The 8,227-nt window shown below is 41.3% G+C and overlaps 1 long non-coding RNA gene across 1 annotated transcript; it reads right to left on the bottom strand.

Annotated features, from left to right (window-relative positions):
• Positions 1-429: 429 nt before the first annotated feature.
• On the bottom strand, positions 430-7,985 carry LOC148398477 (uncharacterized). Its single transcript, XR_015858790.1, has 2 exons — positions 7,849-7,985; positions 430-530 (listed from the first exon to the last, which is right to left on the bottom strand). It is a non-coding gene; the product is annotated as an uncharacterized LOC148398477 (long non-coding RNA).
• Between the last annotated feature and the right edge of the window lie 242 nt (positions 7,986-8,227).

An 8,227-nucleotide genomic window follows, 5' to 3' on the forward strand; every position in this document is an offset into this window, starting at 1 on the left:
ATCTCTTTGCCTGAGATCCGAAGTCAACTGGAATAGGCTCCAATGTGCCTGTGACCCTCGTGAGGATAAGTGGTTCAGATAATGGATGGATACTAAAATACTTTGGAGAATTTCTGTGCTGTGTCAGGACAACTGAAATGAAGGAACTACCAATAAAATGCAAGACACGTTGAAAGATAACACATACCTGTCAAAGATGTCTTCACTGTCGGAAGAATTTTCCTACTAGTACTAGCTTTTGTCCTTACATTCCCTTGATTTTTCCTACAACAATTATTTAATTAAAAAAAAGACAGATTACTCCCTAGCTTGATCTTGAAACATGACATGACTCATAACACAATAAAAAAGATCATATATACAACCCTATTAAATGACTGAAATTAACAAGGGTAAAAACAATTCACTGATGATTAGAAGCACATACTACCTTGCTTTTGGAGTCACGGTTCCTTGCAGAATGTCGTTGACACTTGAATCCCAGTGATATTTGGGGGGGATGATGGACTTTACTTGTTGATCTGAGCAACCTTTGTGGAAATAAAATTAAGTATTAAGTATTCCTATTTACTCTTAAAGGCAAAGGCACAGGTACTTATCCTAATTAAATTCAATAAAGATGGGTCAGACTATTCCCTCTGGCTTTTTACATCATCATTTGGCTCTCCCCCTTTTTCCTGTTGTCTAGCTCAAATATGTTCCTCAGTCTGCTTTTCTTTATTGCCCCTCTTGGCGAGTCTCACTCCCCCTTTTTTCTCTTCCTAAAAATCCTGCCTGTCACACCATCCAGCACCTCTCCCTGCTTCCTTAAATCGTCGCCTGTTTCCACTCCTTTCATCCACTCCCTCGCGCAGTCTGCCCCCGCTCTGCAAAGCTGCAGCTCCACACAGGGAGCGCCAACCCCTCTCCTCGAATGGGCAGTTTTTAATGTAATTTACATCACTGCTGTCCAGATCTTCTATCCTCAATCTCCCTTGCTGTAAATCCCTGTTAAAATGCCAAATGCCCCTGTTCCTCTTGACTGAATCCACTTAAGTCCAAATGTCCTATTCTAAAATGTATCTAACTCGACTTCTATTTCTTAAGCCTAACAAGCCAAAATATCAGATCTCGCTCTTGTTTCTTACCGTTTTAGCCTATTTGTTTTATCCAAATCTGTTCAATCTCTGACTATGATGCTTTTCTCTGTACCTCTACGCATTATTAATTTTTTTATCAAATCTCCTCAGTTCTGTCAAACTCAGTGCACAATGAAGCTCCTGTCCACCTTGACCCAAGTTCCACCCAGTTTGGCAACGCCACAGCAAGGAGTGCGATTTGGCCGTCGGACACTTCTTTTGCAGCACCTCACACTCTCAAGTTGGTGTTCTTTTGTCGTTGCTTCAGAGCCAACCCATCCATCACTCTCGAATGAGTCCATTGTTCAAATGAGTCCATTTTCATTATTGTGAGTTCCTCCGCTTCTCACTGTCTTTTCTCGTCCCCGAGGATGTCTTTCCTCCGGGGTGTACTTGCCCCCTCCAAGCACAACAACAGTCTTTCTGTGTCCTTGCCAAAGGTCAAAGGTGCCTCAAAGCCAGGCACCATTTTGTAGTCGTCCACGGCTGCAGGCGGAGTCTCGGGATCGAGTTTCAGGGATCCTGGCACTGAGAGTGACAGACTGGGACATCAAACTTGTAAGACTATTTCCAAATGTAGCTGCTGCCATCAATTCACTAGTAACGTTTGTTTACCAAATGTCAAATTCTCCTAGTATCAGCGATCTCATCTTTATATTGTAAGTCCTGCAACTCATCCTATTTCCGAGCTATAGTTCCAATTTAATGCGACAGTACATTGCGTCTTCAGTATCATTATTCAAAATTAACTCATCGAGGTCTGCGTTCTACATCTAGCCCTGATCTATGTCTTGACCTCTCAAACGTTATTACCTGTGTCATTCTTGCTCAAAAATGTGCCTTAGAATATGATGCCGTGAATTTCCAATCTCCCCGATCAAAATGGATCCCGCTTCTCAGGTCTTCTTTCTCATGCTCCTGTTAGCCTGCAATTGTCCGAGTCAAAAATGTTATTTTCTTTTAACTGTCTTTCTTTTGAACCTCTAAATCGCTCATGTTGCTAAACTTTCTACACCAGGAAACCTTTTAAAGGGTCTTAAAGAAAGGACAGATTACTCCCAATATCTCCTCATTATTTACAAGTGAGCCCCCCTTTCTTCGCTCACTCCCTCTTTCTATCTGTCTTGGGCCGAACGTGTAGCGTCCTGCCATAAATCACTGCTGCCACGGCCCAACTGTTTTCCTAAGACCCACAGGTACACATACATTAGTATTTTAATGAGTATTGCAAGCATGCCCCTCTCTCGCCTATTTGCAAACTGTTAAACATTAGTGTCAGTGATGTTTCAGTTTCAATCATGCACGTTCGCTGTTGGTTATGCACCCTTTGCTCATCAACATTTGTTCTCCCCTCGTCTTGCCTCAGTTCTCCTCGATATTGACCTCTCCCGGGGGACCCAGACCCGCCTTTGCGGACTCCTCGGCACAGCGCCCCTGGACGAGGGGGTCAGCGTATCAATGTTGACGCCACGGTCTGGCCAGGCCCACGCATCCTGCTGGCCCCCTCCCCACCAGCATAGCGCCATTCCACACCTTGGAGCCTACCGGCCCCCTCCTTTCTTGAACATTCTCTGGTCCATGCCGTCTTCCTCCTCACACGCCCACACCCACACAGAGTGTGCACATAAACGCACACACACCGAGCGCGCACACAACCGCACGTACACACACACACACGCATCCGCACGCACGCACGCTAATACACAAAGCGCGCACACAGAGCTCAGACGAACGACGACAGACTGACACAAATTTTACAGAGATTACGCACGAACACAGAACACACAGACAAAGGGATTCGAATCCATCTCTCATGTAGCTTCTTTGCCACTTTCTATCGGTCAATAACACTCACAATTTGCGCTTCCACATCAGCATACATTCCTTCAATCTCACTCCATTCATTCCTCTCAGCACACACACTCTCACCCCAATTTGGTTCATTTTGGATATTTTAGCGGTCTGATCTCTCACAGGAGGAACTGTTACCACCGGATACTTTTTGAGGAGGCCTCACTTCCCCTCGGGGATCTCTAAAAAAAACCAGCTATTTGAATACGATCGTCACTGCACCCTTGTCCGCCACAACGAAGCACTAGGTCCCTGACCTATCCGTAGTACGCGTAAGTCCCTGACTTTACCGTACACATTACACACGTAAGTTCCAAACTTATTCACCGTATGCATCTTAACTTCATGCACACCTTATTTGATCTGAACGACAGTCTCCTCTTAAATTTCCTCTTTCAATTTGCAGAATTTCAACTTATAGTAACAGGTATTCTGCTTACCTTATCGGTGATGAGTTGAGACGTCGTACCAGCTCAACGTGCGCTTATTCCAAACGGTTCACCGACCGGGAGACAGTGTCCCTGACACTGTCCGGTGTCTTGAATAAAGACCACGAGTTGTCAAATACCCTTCTCTGACATCACGTCCGCGGTCACCAAGAAATTGTTAGGTTATGGATTTTCTGCGTAGCGTGCGGCACTGTTGCGCTATTTTCGGGAATGTCTGCTGTACGCGCACTTGCTCCTTTTTTTTCTGCTCCTCTTATTTATCTATTTATTTGTTGTGTTATTTATTCATTATTTATTCAGCACGCTTTTTGTTATACTTGTTTACTTGTTTGTCTGTTGTGAGCCATGTCTTGTCACCGTGGGATGGGGGGAACGAAATTTCGGTTTCTTTGTGTGTCTTTGGCATGTGGAGAAATTGACAATAAAGCTGACTTTGACTTTGACTTTAGTTATTGATCTGACTCCAAATTGCGATCAACACTTAACACATGAGTTGCTATGTCCCAATCCACACACTGGCGCATCTAAGAATTTTGCGAGTTCGTTCTGTCAAAGAGAAGACCAGTAGATCAATCAGAAAAAATTTACCAATTGTTTATTCCTGACAAAGCGCACTAATACAGACCTGGGTCCCGGGTCCCTCACACTAAAGCTCGTGCGTTTTTTGTGACCACCAAAAGACAACACATTCTTCCGGGTTGCCCAGTTTTGAAGAAACACAATATGAATATTAAAGCATGCAAAACATTGTGAGATGATTGGTCGATGGCCATCTCCTCCCCGTCTAGGTTTTGCTGAGTTCAGGCGGTTGGGTTTTCCCCGCGAAGCCCGACCACATAGACGTGATGTTGTTCTCGTTTCTCACCGACCTTGAGGTGTTCTCGTCCGGTATTCCCTGTCTGGGCCTATTCCACAACACTTCGAAGAAAACAAGTTCATGCAGTTTGCCTCCACATTCTTCGCCACCCACCACCCATCCACACGAGCACTCCAATACTAGATATTGTATTAATATGATTATAAGTTTAACACAACCTTAAAAAACATGTTTGCAAACTGCCGAAAGCACATTTCCCTTTAGCGGCTTTATTTCTAAGTGACACGGAGGATGCAGAGATTGAAGAAATTAAGGATTTGGAGTGACAGAAGGTTTGAAAAACTATTATGGCTTTTACGGACGCCCGGTCCTACTCTACTGAGCTCTCGTTCACCTCCGTGGATCGAAGTCGGGGGCCGGCGGTCGGCCGGGTGGCTGTCCGCGGATGGTGCATGGGGCTCGGACATGGCTTTCACGCACGCCCGGTCCTATTCTATAGATCTCTTCCACCTCCGTGGCTGGAAGTCCACGCCGCCACACGCCTGGAAGTTTGTTTTGTTAAATAAAGAGCCGTTTACCAAACCCACGTCTTTCCTTGTACTTTGTTAACGCTACAATATAGTTATATACTAGATCTGTGGAATAACGACGAGGCTGACGTCAGGGCGCACGCGCGGCATTGTTGACAAAGGACGAGGAATTTGATCGATGGATTTAATGATTTAGAGTGCACAGATGGTTTGATAATATTGCTTATATAACAGTTATTTGAAATATAATTTATGTATCGTTATAAGGGCCTGTGGAATATTTTGAATTGCAAGCGCCGTCAGCCGCGCGCATCCATTGTTGACAAAGAACGATCGATGGATTTAATGAATTGGAGTGACACCGATGGTTTTATTAACGCGTTATTTATGTAATAGTTCTCTTTAATAACTCTATATGTTACGTCAGGCCCATTCTCAGCTCTTCGTTTGTGTTTGTCACGTTAGCATACCTATCGTTTAGCCTGTTGTTGCTATCATATCGAACGATCGATGGATTTAATGAATTGGAGTGACACAGATGGTTTTATAAACATGTTATTTATGTCATAGTTGTCTTTAATAACTCTATATGTTGCGTCAGGCCTGTTCTCAGCTCTTTGTTTGTGTTTGTCACGTTAGCATACCTATCATTTAGCCTGTTGTTTCTATCGTTTAGCGGCTAAACTTTAGCCTGTTGTTGTTCGTTCATGACTGTTCTTGGTGTGGGATTTTGTTGAATAAATTGCCCCCCAAAATGCGACTTATATTCCGGAGCGACTTATATGTTTTTTTCACTTTTTGGGGCATTTTATGGCTGGTGCGATTTATACTTCGGAGCGATTTATAGTCCGAAAATTACGGTACTATAATTTTCTAGTGTAAAATTTTTAAAGTGTACTTTGAATTGGGCAATGTGTTTACTTTCTTTGATCGTTACAGGTAACTTATTCCATAGCTTTACCCCATTGACAGATATGCACATGCTTGAGGGTGGTGCGCACCGTAGGTTGTAAAAGATTCCCTCTCCTTAGACTGTAAACAGTTTCTTTTTATGAACCATTTTTGTATATTATTAGGGAGTAATTTTTTTTAGCTTCATAAATAATTTGTGCAGTCTTGAAATCTACCAAATCCATAAATTTCAATGTTTGTAATTTAATAAATAAATTATTTGTATGTTCACAATAGCCAATATTGTTGATAATTCTAATTGCCTTTTTCTGCATTGTGCATACCGTCTTTAGGGTGGTTTTGTAGGTATTGCCCCATACCTCAACACCATAGGACATGTAAGGAAGAAACAGCGAGCAGTATAAAGTGCACATTGTTTTCTGGTTCAGTAAGCATCTGACTTTACAAAGTATACCCACGGTCTTTGCCAATTTTGCACAGATGTGTTTGACTTGCGGTTTCCAGCTGAGACTGTGGTCAATTATTACTCCCAGAAAGGAGTTTTCATAAACTCTATCTAATCTGGTGTTATCACACAATATTTCAACAGTTATGTCTTCTGGGATTTCTCGTTTCCCAAAGATCATAAAATTGGTTTTCTTTATGTTAAGAGATCATTTATTTAAGTCAAACCACAGTTTTAGCTTGGCAAGCTCATCAGAACCAGTTGTCATTAGTTGTTGTAGATTGTCTCCTTCACAAAAGATATTTGTGTCATCAGCAAATATGACAAATTTTAAAATCTTAGAGGTGTTAATTATATCATTAATATATAATATGAATAGTTTTGGTCCCAATATTGATCCTTATGGAACACCGCAGGTTATATTTAAAAGCATTGACTTTTCTCTCCTATCTGCACAAACTGTTGCCTATGTTCCAAGTAGCTTTTTATTCAACTGAACCCTATTCCCTTAATCCCATACCTTTCCAATTTTTGAAGCCAAATGCCATGATTAATTGTATCAAAGGCCTTTTTAAGGTCAATAAAAACTCCTACGGCAAACTTCTTGTCATCAATGCTTGTTGACAGTTCTTCCACAAGGTCAATTAAAGCTAAAGATGCAGATCGATTTGGCCTAAAACCATATTGACTATCAGTTAATATCTCACACTTATCAATAAAACTGTCCAATCTAACAGCAAATACCTTCTCCAATATTTTGGAAAATTGGGGAAGCAATGAGACTGGCCTGTAGTTGGCATAAAGATTCTTCTCACCGGCCTTATAGATCGGAACGACTTTGGCTGTTTTCATTTTTGTGGGAAAGGAGCCCAGTTTCAGCGATAGGTTGCAGATATGTGCTATGGGATCTGCTATAGCTACTATTACATATTTAATTAGGTATAGATCAATGTCCTCACAGTCCCTTGATGTTTTGTTCTTAAATTGTTTAACTATATCAATTATTTCAGTTTTATCTGTATTTCTCAGAAAGATGGTAGCCGGGTTTCGTTCTCCAAAAAATTGTGACACACCTCCTCTTTGTGGAGGGATTATCTCATCTGCCAGTTTAGGCCCTACATTCACAAAGAATATGTTGAATCCTGCCACCACTTCATCACTGTCAAGTGGACCTCACTCTTGTGAGGTTAAACTGCAGCTCCCCCACTTGATAAGGTGGCTTGCTTCCAAGATTCGAATGGAATTCACTCAAATGTACAAGATTCGGACTTTTCTTTCTTTCTTTTATTTTTCAAAGTTGTCCAATCCACACAGGTGAAAAACCTTTAAACACAATCAGAAATAAATGGTCTAAATATAACCTAAAACCCACAAACAACATAACCCAAAATCAAATACTTAATTTTTTATCTATTAGAAATCAACTTCAAAATAAGTAGAAAATACCCATATTTAAAGTACCCAAAATAAAATAAATACATTTTTAAAGCACTTTTCCCAAACAAAGCAGTTTTAACCCCTGTAAATACACACACAAATCAATTACTTCTCGCTCAAATACCACTTAAACACACCACATTATTAACTGTATTTTCACCCGAATAATATTAAGAATACAATATTTTATCTTGAAGTTTTCACATGATTAATCACAAACACATTTTAACTTATTCATCACATTATTGGTCCATTTCTCTGCAAACCACACAAATGTCCAAAAGCTCACCGGCTCCTTCTTCTGTCTTTACAAGCCTTTGTCCTGCAGTCTCTTTTCCTCAAATCCAGCTTTTCCCTTTGTTACACACACATTGCTTGCTCCTCAATGTCCTGTGTGGGAGTGCCTCCAAACCACACTGATTTTCCCAACATCTCCACCTGGTGCACTCAATCAGCTGCCTCCAGGCAGGAAGACACACCCAAACCTGAGGCAGCTCAGCCAGAGAGGGGTGCGGCCTGCAGCTCAACTCAACAATCACTATTTTTAATTATCTTACCATTTTCAAAGAATTCATTTGTGAATCTGGCACTTATTTTTTTTCTTCTTATAATTGAGTTTAAAATATTCCATGTGCTCTTTATATTATTATTATTTGTTTCCAACAGTT

This window comes from Syngnathus floridae, chromosome 5 (genome assembly GCF_059516105.1).
Source record: "Syngnathus floridae isolate MCC-2025c chromosome 5, RoL_Sflo_1.0, whole genome shotgun sequence".
Classification (NCBI taxonomy): Eukaryota; Metazoa; Chordata; class Actinopteri; order Syngnathiformes; family Syngnathidae; genus Syngnathus; species Syngnathus floridae.